At 43.3% G+C, this 14419-nt stretch overlaps 2 long non-coding RNA genes and 1 pseudogene across 2 annotated transcripts; 2 read left to right on the top strand and 1 right to left on the bottom strand.

Moving 5' to 3' along the window:
- Positions 1 to 763: 763 nt before the first annotated feature.
- Positions 764 to 10019, top strand: LOC120032736 (annotated as a pseudogene).
- Positions 10020 to 10490: 471 nt separating this feature from the next.
- On the top strand, positions 10491 to 11566 carry LOC120032540. Its single transcript, XR_005473833.1, has 3 exons — positions 10491 to 10627; positions 10739 to 10830; positions 11010 to 11566. It is a non-coding gene; the product is annotated as an uncharacterized LOC120032540 (long non-coding RNA).
- Positions 11567 to 12579: 1013 nt separating this feature from the next.
- On the bottom strand, positions 12580 to 13683 carry LOC120032541. The gene is made up of 3 exons (XR_005473834.1): positions 13223 to 13683; positions 13037 to 13108; positions 12580 to 12915 (listed from the first exon to the last, which is right to left on the bottom strand). It is a non-coding gene; the product is annotated as an uncharacterized LOC120032541 (long non-coding RNA).
- Positions 13684 to 14419: the final 736 nt, after the last annotated feature.

Genomic DNA, 14419 nt, shown 5'->3' with positions numbered 1-14419 from the left:
GCTATGGTGGTCTGCTTGAAACATGTAGGTATTACAGACTTAGACAGGGAGAGGTTAAATGTTAGTGAAGACACTTGCCAGTTGGTCAGCGCATGCTCGGAGTACACATCCTGGTAATCCGTCTGGCCCTGTGGCCGTTGACCTGAAAGTCTTACTTACATCATCTAACTCACTCAAAATGAGCACATTGTCTGATGATGGGTGTGAGATGAATCTAATACAGTGAATGGAGTACTTACCACTGATTGAATGCTTTCAATGTCTCCCTGATCCTTGAAGATGAGCTGTAGTGTCTGAAAAACCAAACACAGAAACAACATATTTGTATTTTCACTTGATCACCATTTATTTGCTTTGATTTCAAATGCTATTTGATCCCAGGTCTACTTTCCTAAATGAGGTTATGTTCACCGCTTATAACACAACTAGAACTGGTGCTGCTGTTACCTTCTTTGTGCAGCTGGCAGGAAGGTTGCCGACAAACACTGTTCGTTTCTGCTTTACCCTCCCCTCCGCAATTTGGGCTCCAGTCCTCTGTTTTTTTGTCTGCCTCTCCTCCTCTGTCGCACCCCCTTCTCCCATCTCAACAGCTTTCCTTTTCGTCTTCTTGGGCATCTTTGGGACCTGTTCAGCTTCGTCAGCATTTTGTAATGCACTTTCTCTGAAAGCGAGAGAGAAAGCTTTTATCTATCAATCTACATCTCTTGCAGCATATTCTTTTGCATGTCACATATTGTTTCATTTTTAATCGCTCACCTGTTTTCTAGACTTAGGTCTGCAGCTGATTTGTCCTTTGCGGCTTTTTTTGTTTGTTTCTGGTTGTTCGGGACTTTTGTGACCGCGCCTTCAACTCCACGCTCCTCAGTTCAGGCTATGAATGGAATAAAAAAAATTAAACCTAATTTCACTCAGTTGGCAAATACAGAAGATTCTAGCAAGGGTACACGACTCAGGCTCTCTAGTTCTGTTGGTTTTCCAGGTAATACCTCCCCATCATTTTGGAAAGGAAAGCTAAAATGTGCGTTTCTTAGTGGGTAAGTAGGAACTCCGTTTCACATTATTTCAGAACCTTTTCTCTACTGAATATGGCCATGGTTTCCTGGAAAACAAAAAAAGTCAGCTGGGCAGCAGCATTAAAAGACCCATTGTTGTATTTCCAACAATGTACAAATTGAACATAATTATTAACGTTAGATACATGAGGATACTCGTGGAATGGCGACTAACCTCTCTCCAGAAAGTGTATTTTTCATGGTCAGCTCACTTCAATGTTCTCGATGGTTGATTCCAGCTGGTTTGAATGATGAGACAATCTTATAAAAACGTGATTTTTATCATGGAAATAATTAATCAAATAATTTGCACGGGAAGTTATAATGAACACATCGCATTAGAACTATGTGTTGATGCCAAAAAGAAATGTAGCTATTTACTCACGTTTTACTCCATGAAGAGCTGTCCTTCACCTAATTATGTCCTACCATGCACAACGCAATTGTAAATGTTCCCTAGCTGTTACATATGGGTGGGCTTTCATCCAGTGATCTAAATATAGATGCATTGATTGTTACCCGACTATAACGATGATGGCTATTTAAACAATGACACTAAAATAACGTTTATTGCCGGTAACTTAATCATTAATAATCTATCAAACTTGTACGGCAAACGTGTGCCTCATCATATTCAGTTACTTCCTATCGGCGTTTGTGAGCTGTGATTATTTATGCTGCTGCGAAATATGACCAAAACTCTCTGATTTAAGGTAACTTTCAAACACATATTTGGAAATAACATTATATCCATTCTGTGGACACGTGGTCCTCGTGTTTCATTGGCAGTGAAGATGTTTGTAGTAGCCAATCAAATAAAGCCAAACAACATTGCAGTTTCTTGGGAGTTGACATGACAGCAAGTATTTTAGCTAGCTAACGTTATTACCTAATGCTTTCTTAAATAGCACTGTCAAAGTACAGCAAGTAAGTACAGAAGGCTTTACCTGCTCATTCTTTTTCATTGCACATATATAGGTCGACTTATACCCAACGTTATAGATTCCGTGAGTTCAATGAGAGTCCCTTGCCAGACACAAGCCACCACCATGGACGAGTTCCTTCCATCAGACGCAGTGGGCAGACGTGTGGCGGGGAGCGTGGCACGGTGCGGTTTGTTGGCACTGTACCACCAACTGCGGGTAAGCTAACTAGCTACAGACGGCTTGGGATATCGATATAATAGGCAAAATGACATAAGAGTTATCCACAGTGTGTGTGGCAGCACTGTTTGAGAGAAATGCACAAGTATTATTGGTCATGCACTATAACCAAGTAACGTTACTTATTCAATGCCTGTGCTTACCAATTCCTCTGTGCTTAGGGTTGTGGCTTGGTGTGGAGTGGGACAACCCTGATCGAGGCAAACACAATGGAAGCCATGAAGGTGGCCACTACTTCACGTGCAGGTGAAGTAAACCATATCTAGTATCTCCATGATGGTAGCATGACATAGGTGTCATCCTAATTACTGTTAACCCATAAGTAAAATCTTCTGTAATTTGGTCAGCTGTGTGATTAATTTCTGTGTTCATACGTGTTAGAAATTGAAATTCTAGCAAAAATGAAGTCTCCACCCTCAAAAAAGGAAACAGATATTTGTTTTGGTTTGGAATGTGGCCGTTATGTGTTTTTGCTGCTCTCAGACCAAGGTTCTCTCCCCCTCCACCCCACCAAAGGCACCCGAAGGGAGGCTCTTTCGTCCGGCCCAAGAAGGCCAGCTTCGGGGTGGACTACCTGACGGCCATCAGGCGGCGTTACGAGATGGAGGTCCAGCAGGTCTTGGGAGAGGAGATCCAGATCTCCACGAGGACGGTGGAGATGGTGGGCTTCGAGGCCATCTCGGAGAAACAGAAGTAAGGGGACAACAAGGCTTTGGAGCCCGAGAGTGAGAGGGCATTTTAGTCCAGGACTAGGCTTAATCTGATTTAGGGAATCTGTCCCAAAGTGGGCTTATTTGAACAGTCAACTCCGTATGTACTGTTTGCAATAGTTAAGGAATATTGTTAAAGCATGCCACCTATACCAGAGGATGCCAGTATCAGGTCCCAAAAAGCAGTTTCTGACCTAAATGGTATTCCCTGGTTAAATAAATAAATATAAAGTTAAGAATGTTATAAAAAGTAGGCTAATGCACTTTAATTGGGACTGATGAACTGCACCACTCTCCAACAGAGTTTGCACTTCTGATGTGCAGTCATCTGTACTTATTCAGTGAAAAGCGTCGTTGTCATCTGTGCTTCTCCGCAGGGTGGAAAACCTCACCGATGTTGCGTGAGGTTTCCAGCCCAGGCCCTGCAAACGAAATCCAAAACACCACTCCCCGTATCCTTTCATTTAGTAGCTTTTAATTAGTTAAATAAGTGCCCATGTCAAAAAAAAAATACAACTATCATTTTTGTTCATTTTAATAATTTATTTTTAAACCCATTTTTCTCCCAAATTTTGTGGTATCCAATTGGTAGTTACAGTCTTGTCTCATCGCTGCAACTCCCGTACAGACTCGGGAGAGGCGATGGTCGAGAGCCATGCGTCCTCTGAAACACAACCCAGCCAAGCCGCGCTGCTTCTTAACACCAATGCCCGCTTAACCCAGAAGCCAGCCACACAGACGTGTCGGAGGAAACACCGTACACCTGGCGACCCTGTCAGCGTGCATGCGCCCGGCCCGCCACTGGAATCGCTAGAGTGCAATGGGACAAGGACATCTCTGCCGGCCAAACGCTCCCCTAACCCGGACAACGCTAGGCCAATTGTGCGCCGCCCCATGGGTCTCCCGGTCGCGGCCTGCTGTGACAGAGCCAGGATCTCTAGTGGCACTGCTAGAAACTGCGATGCAGCGCCTTAGACCGCTGCGCCACTCGGGAGGCCACAAAATTGTTAATGTTAATAATACTTGAGTGCACTTCTCTGACCTGGAATTACTGTGATATGTAGCGACATTACACCATGTTTGAGTCCCAAATGGCACCCCTTTTCCCTATATAGTGCACTACTTTTGACTAGGGCTCTGATCAAAAGCAGTGCACTTTAGTGAATGTGTGTCTTATTTTGGACGCAGCCCCCATGTCCTGTTAGTAAATGTACGGTCCACCCACCCAATTGAATTAGCTTGGGGGAAGCATTGATTGGACATTTAGCTGATGGTACGCTACTACTGCATCCTTAATGGTCCCTGTCAGACGTGCTGATGTTGGGCCTGTGTGGGAACCTCCTGTGCTGCTGGGACGACGTGATGGCCGTCACGGAGCAGATGGAAGGAACTCAAAGAGATCACACTGAATAATGGTGTGTGTGTTTTTGTGCCTGACTTTTCTCAACCTCTGATCCCCTCACTGACGTGTCTCTCTCTCGTCCTCTGTCCCCTCAGCCACAACAGACTGCGTGTGCCCTCCAACCCTACGGTGCGACCTCGGGCCTGCCTCAGGGTCCTCTCCCTCACCAACTGTGCCCTCACGTGGCCTCAGGTGGTGACAGCCACCACCCTGTACCCTTCCCTTAGGCATTATGGGTCTCTTTCTCAATGCATCTTTCCTCAATTCCTTGCATCCTCTATGCTTACATCCTCAAAACCCATTGGAGAAGAACGCTGGAGGGAAAGAACCTTGGACCTTATCCACCAATATGGTTGAGAAGGAGGCAAGGAGATAGGATGTGAGGAATTGATGATGGATTAATTCAGATCGATCCCATCTGAAGAAAATACAATTTTGCAGGCTGATTTTATTTTGAAAGGTGTTTTTGTACCAGTTAATACGGTAATAGATCATTAAGTTGCAGTGCACGATATGTTAATTAACGAGCTGGTGCAAACCTGTGAAGGCCTAATGAAATGAGAAAAACTTCTCTATATGCTGTCTCTTTACATTTATCCTCTCTCCCTTTGGTGTTGGTCTGTTAGCTGCTTGAGTGCGCCCCCATGTGGCCACTGCTGGAAGATCTCTACGTCTCTGAGAATGACATCACTGAACTGCAGAGGTAAGGTTTTAGCCGTTTTGGGTCTCCCTTCCGATTTTAGTTTTTTTTAATTTCTAAAACAACATATAGAACTGACGTGTATTTCCGCCTCTTTCGCGCAGGCCAAACAATGTCTTACAGTCCTTGGCAGTTTTGGATTTCTCAACAAACCCTTTGGTTGATGGAACCGTACTGAGTATTGCCAAACTGCCGAGGTAAGAGCGAGCATAACCCTACCAACACAGACACTTGTCATAACAGTTCTCTACGTCTTATGACAAATGACATAGCCCTGTCGGTAGCTTGGACTTGGGCATTGACAGTTCTTGGGAGTACTTTACTTTCGTGAGCAATAATCAACAAAACATTTTTTTTTGTATACATACTAATATCCTAATAAATGTGTATTTCGCTAAATATGTCGAAGACTGGTTTGTCAGCCTTGAGGTTAGATGATGCACTGCCTGGTAAAGTTTACATCCACACTTTTTTTCGAAAACGTTATATTTTTTTGTGTTATTGGAAGTCAAGTTGAATGAACATATCAGGAGAGATATTTGAACAAGATTTCCGAACATGCATATGGATCTGTGTTTTGATGACAGGTAATTTCACAATGTGTAAAACTGTAAGAGCGAAAGATCAACATTGAGTATGCTAGTATTTTTTTCATGTCTTCTGAAGGTTGCATGACAGCAATGTTTCCTGCCCTGAAAATTCTCACAGTTAATAGCGACAACATTTCAGAGGTGAGTATCGTCTGTGAGTGGAGATGAAACGTTATGAACATTTCGTATCACGATTGTGACAAATGTGCTGGAAATGTTCAAAAAGTACTGATACATACACACGGAAATCATTTCATATTGAAAACCAACAAATACAATTAGCAGCACTATTCACTTTGTGTGCATAGACATTAAAATAATAACATTAACATTAAAGATGGCACCATGTGGCCATGAGAGGTAAAAGTTTCCCTCGTGGAGGTTTAAATGAACACAACCTTTAAGGAAGCAAATCAAATGTGCATATAAAAGCAACACAAGTAAAGCAATGTGCATGTAAGAGCAATACAACCATATGTAAACACATCCAATGTGCATGTAAGAGCAATACAACCATATGTAAACACATCCAATGTGCATGTAAGAACAATACAACCACATGTAAACACATCCAATGTGCACGTAAGAGCAATACAACCATATGTAAACCAATCAAATGAACAGCACTGATTGTATGTCCGTTCTCTCCTTCATACAGAAATAAGGTGCTGCTGGTCTAACATCCTGTACGGATGCATCTTTGTTCACTTGAGAATGAAATGTAAAAATGTCAGCATATTTACTTGGTCCGGTTTAAGTAGTGATCTGCGAGGGGAGACAATGTGCCCGCTGGCACTGAATACCCTCTGATGGCACGCTGGTTGCTGGGATGCACAAAAGCTGCCTGGCAACCCTGTCAAGGTGAGACAGCTCTGATGTATGGCCCCTCCACCACACCAGTGGATCCTCTTCTGCTGGAATGGGTGGCAGAGACAGGTAGACCTTGATCTCTTCTTTCACTCTGTCTTCTGGGGAGGTCGGAATCTGACCCTCTTTACCTCAAGGCAGCAGAGAGGTGATCTTTCTCAGCAACCCAGCCAGGCCTTTCCCCTCCGATGCCGCTGTGGGGGTGGAGGTGCTGCTGGTGCTTTGTGGTTCTTCCCTGACTTGTGCAGCTGCCAGCTTCAAGGCCTCCTGGACACAGCTGTCAGTGTCAACTTTTGCAGCCTCAGGCTCATCTAAAAAGCTCCTTTTGAAGCGTGGGTCAATGAAACAAGCCATATGCATGACTCTCTCTTTGCTTCTCTGTGTATCTGTTGTTAAATAAGGTCTTCTCTCATTACCCTTTTCATCTCCTTTGTCGGGGACGGCTCCGTATCCTTTTCCACCAGAACATCACGGGTGATGTGGTCCAGGACAGGCTTGATGGCTGACAGTGTCTCTGAGCAAGTTTACAGATGCACAGACTGAGGAGCTGGCACAGTTGCACCATGACACATGCCGGTATCCTTGGACATCAGATGCCATGTTACTCTTTCACCAGCCAGTGTCGCACAGACTGGCTGCTGTTGGCTGACACAACGCTCAAGCATCTTGTGTGTAGATCCCCATCGGGTCACCACATCATGGATCAGAGCCTTCTGTGGCATGTTGAGGGCAGCTTGCTTTTCTCTCAGTTCTCTCCTTCTCTTCCAGCTCCGTGAGAAGCCTTGGATGAGATGACGGCACTCCTTGACTGCTGTGTCAACTCTCTGAATTGTCAGAGCCTTTGAGATGGCCAGGTTCAAATTATTGCCACAGATCTGGAAACTCTTCAAAAGCCTTGATCATGTTTGTTGCGTTGTCTGTGGTAATGCAGACCAGGTCTTTCTTGTTGATCCCACCCACTCTTTCAGCATATTCTCAAAAAACTCTGTTGTGAGTCGAGTGATCTTCTGGGAAGAACTGTGTTTCCAGGCAGTTTGATTCCAGTTGCCAGTCTGGGGTGAGGTAATGGATAGTGAAGCTGATGTAGGGTTGACCACCCCTGCTTTCACTGGTCCAGAGGTCAGTAGTTGCAGCAAACCGTATGCCTTGAGCCAAACTTTTTCCAACATCAGCTTTAACCTGGTTGTACAGGTTTGGGATTTCAGTCTTGGAAAATAATATTCGTGATGGCACTTTGTAGTGAGGCACGGCAACCTTCATTAACCTCAGAAAGCCAGGCCTCTCAACAATTTGAAATGGCATCATGTCCTTTGCAATGTAATATGAAAGGCCTGCAGTTAGGTCTTGAGCATTTATTGATGTGGATGCATAAGCAGCCTGCCTTTTAAAATGCTTGCTTCAGTGTCTGTGTCACAACTGTAGATGAGGGACCAGTAGCATCACTGGGTTTGCCTGCTGCACGCCCACTCTGTAAACAAGGGAATAGAAAATGTTTTATTATTATTATTACATTATTATTATTCACCCTCTCTCTCTCACACACAGTCTGTCTTCTGTGTTGCATTTGAGTATATGCAATGACCCCATGCACAATTTACATAAATACAAATGAGTCTTAAGAAGAAAGTTGCAATGAGCCCAACAATTGACATAAATACAGGAGTCTTGTATAGGAGTCTATAGTGTTTCTCCCGTTGGAACACTTTTACAACCAAGTCGACGACTGCCGGATTTTAAATGAACAAAATGTTGTTTGGGTGACTAAACTACATAACACGGTGCATTGGGCGTATCGAGTCTGCAGACACACGACTCATACAGCAGCAGAACAACGTGCAGTGTTTTTACAAGAGTAGGTAACACTGAAAGCTTCAGTTTACATTATTTACATGCTATTAGCAAGTTAGACAAACCATGACATTTTCCCCCATTCCGAAGTCCCCACATCATGCATTGAGCTAAAAGTTAATTTACCTTGCATTCGCTCTAAAGTAGTGGGTGGTGGTCATGAAGATGACTCGAGATTAAAAGTGTTGCCCCCTTTCGCAGAGATTTTCTCTTTTTTTGGTTGTTCTGCAGACAGGGTCACCATCTTCGATTAAGTTTCCCTCAGCACTCTTGTAAAACCCCAAAATACGACCACACTTCAGAGCTCTGTCACTGCCTTCCGCCATGTTTTCACACAAAACTAAACTTTGGTTGATGCTGGACAGTATTTACCATGAGTTTTTCAAACCTCTGTAATCAAACACGGTTTTAATGATAATTAACATTTCAAATGGTCATACTAACCGTCGGGAATTTTACCGTGGTTTATCGTGAAACCGGTAACCGTTTCATCCCTATCTGTTAGTAAGGTCTCTCTTCTAAGAGAGATTTTATTTTAATGAAATGTATCTGGATATATGAATGATGAATTACTAAAACTAATTTGATGAATGTCACTAACGTTAGTCTGCAAAAAGTTAATACTTGATCTGTAAAGATAGGTAGTGGGGGGGGGGGAGAAAGTTTTCACATGTAACTCAACCCTTTATCTCCCCTTTCTCTCTCTTTCCAAACTCTACACATACACCCTCTTGTGCTTACACACTGACACTGCAATACATACAACAATAAAAATCACACATTCAAACACACACTCACTGACACACACTCTTACAATCTCATTCACTCACTGACACACACACGCACAGTGGTCAGTAATAAACAAGCTAGAGAAGCTGCAGAGCCTGGTCCGGTTGTCGTGTCGGCAGAACCCCCTGCTGAGCCGGGAGAGGAACCCCGGCACAGCCATGCAGCTGCTCATCGCCAGGGTGGGCCGGCTGGAGGCCCTCAACAGGTGGACGGTGAGGCCCCGTCCTCCATTTAACGCCACCGCCAAACCTGGGTGTGTTCATTAAGCTCCATTTTTAATACACGCGGTTCTGAAAGACAGACCCAGCTCCTTACAGTTGATCCACACATGGCTCTCATGCAATATATACTGGTGCGATTAATGGTCAGCCACTGCGCGCAAGCGTAAAGGGATAGCTGTGATAGATCCAGCTATATGCCTCCATCCCAAATGAATGGAAAAGATATGCACCGAAGAAAACCAGGAAATTAGACCGTGCTTACTGTATCTTCATTTGAGATTTGAGGCGTGTAGTAGCTGGATCTACACATGTCATGGGACGTGGTTTCAGCTAGACATTGTGAAATGTTCCTTTTTAAAGCTATATATGTTTCCTTCTCGTATCTCCCCCTATGAATCTATCAGTGTTTGCGGATGCGCTTGCTGAAATCCTCCATTCTCTTTCCCTGTTACCGTGGTTACCTGTAGGTCCTGCCTGAGGACAGGAGGGGGGCGGAGCTGGACTACTGCAAGATGTTTGGGCTAGAGTGGCTGGCATCCGGGGGACACCGAGACCCCCAGCAGAACCGCCCCAGTGCTGAATTCACCGCACAGCACCCCCGCTATCAGTCTCATACAGAGTGAGTCAAGAGTGGTACATTCCTCCTGAGGTTTCCCGGCCCTCTGCTGCAACACCCTATTTCAGACTGAGAAGTGGTACAGCCCATCCTATGTGCGATAGCTAAGCAAATGAATTGAGGTGTGCATGGATGTGCCGGACTCCAGACCACATATACCCCCTGGCAAATTTGTATCCCTCTTATTGTTTCTCCCTCTGTCATTTCTGACTGCTTTGAAATAACAATACAAAATATGTAAGGAGGCCGGGACCCCGATCTCTGGTTCCGTTCAGCACGATAGTGGGAAAAGGATATACCTAGGCCAAAGGTCTTTTTTTTCATTGAGGGGCTGAAAATGAAAGAAAAATCTAGTTTAATTCCACACAGATATGGAGGATGTTTAGTAAGAGATACTTAACCAGGCAATAGGAAACGTGTTGGACGTTTTTGAACAGTGTGTTTCGGGCTCTACATCCAACAACCGCAGACTTTGGATTGTTTGCACTTGTTAGGCAATGTTTTGGGCAGCATGCACACTGCATAAAGTTGCCTGCTGTTGACCGTAGACCCACGTGAAAATGGCACGTCAAACGTCAAATTACGAAGTGCTGTTTGGATAAATAGTTGCACTGATCTACTGTTTTTATACTCTTCAATCTCTTTGTGCCAAAATGGGGGATCATGCATGTAAGATCCTAATGAAATGCTACCATCTGTGTGCGACCTTCTGTGTAAGAGCAATTGAAGTGACGGTAACCTATTGTATTTTAACGGAACACTCTTTTTGATGTGTTTTAGATTCCATGATCGTTCAGAAAGGGAAGGGGCTGCTCTACAGGCTGCTAAAGATACCGGGTGCTGAGTTGAAACTCTCCTACACTAGCTCAAAGGTAAAGAGGTTTACTGACAACAGCAACTGCCCTATACTACCTCAAAGGTAAAGGGGTCTAGTCTAGTTTTATTTGGTGTAACCATACTCATATGTGAATCTGTTTAATAGACCAATGGTACAGTATCACTTTCTTATCAGTGGAAGGGACTCCCTAAAACGCCATTTGTCTTTCCTCAGATGGAGGGCAAAGAGATTGAGATCGACAACGACCTGAAACCGCTGCAGTTCTACTCCATCGAAGACGGAGACAAGGTCCTTGTCTGCTGGTTGTGATCAGCAAAGGTCCGGATTGGTTGCCTGATGACTCAAACTGAATTTTTCCGCTTCCGTGGCATAACGTTTGGCAAGGGGTTTGGGTAGCCAGGCAACCGGATTGGAAGTTTAAGCGATATTCCGAAATCCATGAGATAAATGTACAGCACTAAAACTGGGACGAAAACACAGCGCAATATCTATTCAGCCAGAGGAGACCAATCGATGTAGGAGAAGGAAACACTTGGGTTGTGTTCATTTGGCACGAAACGGAAGAGAACTGTCCAAAACTAAGTGAAACGGGAAAGGAACATCTGAACTTGTCCAATAAGAGACCCTAGTGTCATGTGCCCTTTAGAACACAACCCAAGTGTGCACTATGTGAACAATTTGTGTATTTGTATTTATTAGGATCGTATGAAGAGCTTACATCATAAATACAACAATTAATAATGCAATAAAATATTACAAAATTACTCTTATTACTCTCACTCAATGAGGTACCGGGCAAATAACTAGGAGACATTTAGGCCCACGAGGGGTGGAGTTTCCCATCCCTGAGCTATGATACCTTTCATAGCTTGGCCTTCAGTGAGGTAGCAGCAGTTAAGGTATCATCAGGTGGTGTCAAATTAACCTACAACTTTCCAGCAAATATAGCTCTGAATATGTGGCTATGATCCTACACTAGGGCTGACTCCATTTGGTCGATTGTTTGGTCGATAGGCTGTTGGTCGACCAAGATTTTTTTTTTTGTTGTCGCAAATACATTTTTCATGCCTCATGAGACGCGCCTGTCTCGGTGGACTAATCCATTGAGGAGGCCACGGTCCAAGAAGAAAGGGAGTGTGGCTGAGATGCACAAGGCACATCTCTGTCTGGAATGCGCTCTCTCCAACTATTTTGTGCGCATTCATTGTTTCATAACTTCATTATGTGAATTGTTTGCCCTTTTGATGTTAGTGTCCATCAATTCCCCATTTACATGTCACCAGTAGTAGCCTACATTTACTGTTAATTCCCATCATGTCTTTAGTTCCTGTCATTTCTGTTAATGCATTCAATATAGGATTTTTTGTTGTCGTTTACCGTTCTCTGTCAGAGTGGACACATTGTTTGCAGACCTCAACCTATACTACACTTGTAAGAAACACGTTTTGGTTTATTTCATTCCATATATGAGTTTTGTCAATTTTATTGTCTTTTGTTTGGAGTGCTCCTGTCAATGTTAAGGACGCGCACCTGATTACGCATATAGAAGTACACCCACTAAAATAGAAAGGTTCCTGGAGGCACCTTTAGGGGTTCCTCAGATTGCCACACCAGTGGAACCCCTAAAGCTGCTTCCAGGAACCTTTCCCTGATAAACCTTTTTAAACAGGTTCCTCAAATAACCTTTTTAGGGTGTTAAGGTTCCCGTAGTAACCCTTTTATTTCCCATTTATTCTATTATTAATAATAATACAAATAACATTAAGTGGCAACCTTGTAAAGTCACAAATTTTATTTACTTTAAAAGTCACAGAAATATCACTTGCAGACATCACAGGAATCTCTGGTCTCCCCTATCTCGCACTACAGCAAAAAGTTTGCCATTCATACAATATTTGTTGATCATTTATCCCCTCATCAAGTCCCAGAAGATGTCTGAATGAACAGCATTGTTCTTTTCACTGATGCTGCATACTCAATATTAGAAAGGAAATGCATCCCCATGGAGATCGGTCCACCGGTAAGTAGCTCCTCTCCATCCAGGAAGAGTTGGATGTGGCTCTCATTCGCAAAGAGTTTTTCCCTCTATTCTTATGGTAGATGATGGGAACTTTACACACTGTAAGAAGTATTGAAGTTACTGAAGTCATATTTCAAACAATAAGTTAACTGAGCACAGCATACCTCACACAGTACAACTAACTTGGCATTTATTTATTTGTCTGCTGGGTAATACATACCTGGTCTGAGATGTACAGCCCACTTGGATTTTCTTTGAAGAGGTAGGGGAGGAGCAAAATGGCTGCAGTGACCTTCAATTGGAGGGTGGGTAATAAACATCTGGATTAGAATCAATAGAATTAGAACGGCTGCATACTGTTAAGGGTACGCTTCACATGCAGTAAGAGTGGAGAGAAAAAACAAACCTTTGTGAGCCTCCTCCGTGTGGGAGAGAAGTGCCATCTTGTAGAGATTCAGCAACTCCACGGCCACACCCCTCTCCCTCCGTTTCTGCAATGATTTTGTCGGCCATTGTGCCCGAATCCGGACAGAATGTTCCTGTCCACATCCATACTGAATTTGCTTCTTATCTCTGAGAACCTGAAAGTCAGTTTGTTTATAATGCATCATCAATGTATCTTGGATTCAGATTACAGTACTTGGCTATGCTACATTAGTTGTGCTTTTTACCATTTATTTCTATTAGACTTTACAATGGCTGACAAATGGAGTGCTGGGTACTGTTTTAAGATGTCCTTGGTGCCTTTGTTTTATATAAAGTTTCCTTTTTCAGTCCTTTTCATTTCGTCTTGTAGAGAACATATGTTTGCTCTTTTTTTGGCACTCCTGCATCTTTTCAACGTGTAACTTCTGACTGAAGGAATCCTCACCAGTCTCGAAATGAAAAAAAATCTCATGTAAATATAGAATATTGATACATGCGATGTGAAACGCAAAGTTTATAGAAAAAGGCTAAACGTATTCACAAAGCATCTGAGTTCTGATCTAGGATCAGGTCCCCCCACCTTTACAATATTATTTATGATCTTAAAAAATGATCTGGGATCAGCGGTTCGACTGAATATGGGCCATTATTTGTATACAGATACCTTGGCTATTTTGGTCGGGGCTTCATTTTCGGTGTCATCTGGACTTCTTTTCTCCCCTTGCCTCCCAAACCTCTTCTGCATTTCCTGTACTTGTGCAACGTGAGCAAGTGGCTGCCTTTCTTTATTTATATTTATTCTTTATCAGGCCATGACTCCTTCAAAAAAATGTAATGTGGAGAGGAGAAATGTCATGACGGATTATTTCGACGGAGGTCAGAAGAGCAGATTTGAGATGGTCTATCCAAGCCAGCACATTATGGTCTGGCTTGGCACAAGGATGTAAAAAGGTTATTAGTGTGTGAATTAACGTGAGTAGGACATTTGAAGAATTCTTACATATCCCTTCCCTGTGTGGTATCTCAACGAGGGGTACTTTTGAATGAGCGCTGTGCACACATCCATGTATTGCCGGGTAGTGGAGTACCTAAAGCAAAAGAGAAACATACAAGATTACATTGAGACTAACAATTCTGTTTGTAATACAAATGACATTGATGGAAGGCATTGATTAGC

The sequence above is a fragment of the Salvelinus namaycush genome, chromosome 39 (genome assembly GCF_016432855.1).
Source record: "Salvelinus namaycush isolate Seneca chromosome 39, SaNama_1.0, whole genome shotgun sequence".
Taxonomy (NCBI): Eukaryota; Metazoa; Chordata; class Actinopteri; order Salmoniformes; family Salmonidae; genus Salvelinus; species Salvelinus namaycush.
This window is presented reverse-complemented; position numbering and strand designations above follow the sequence as displayed.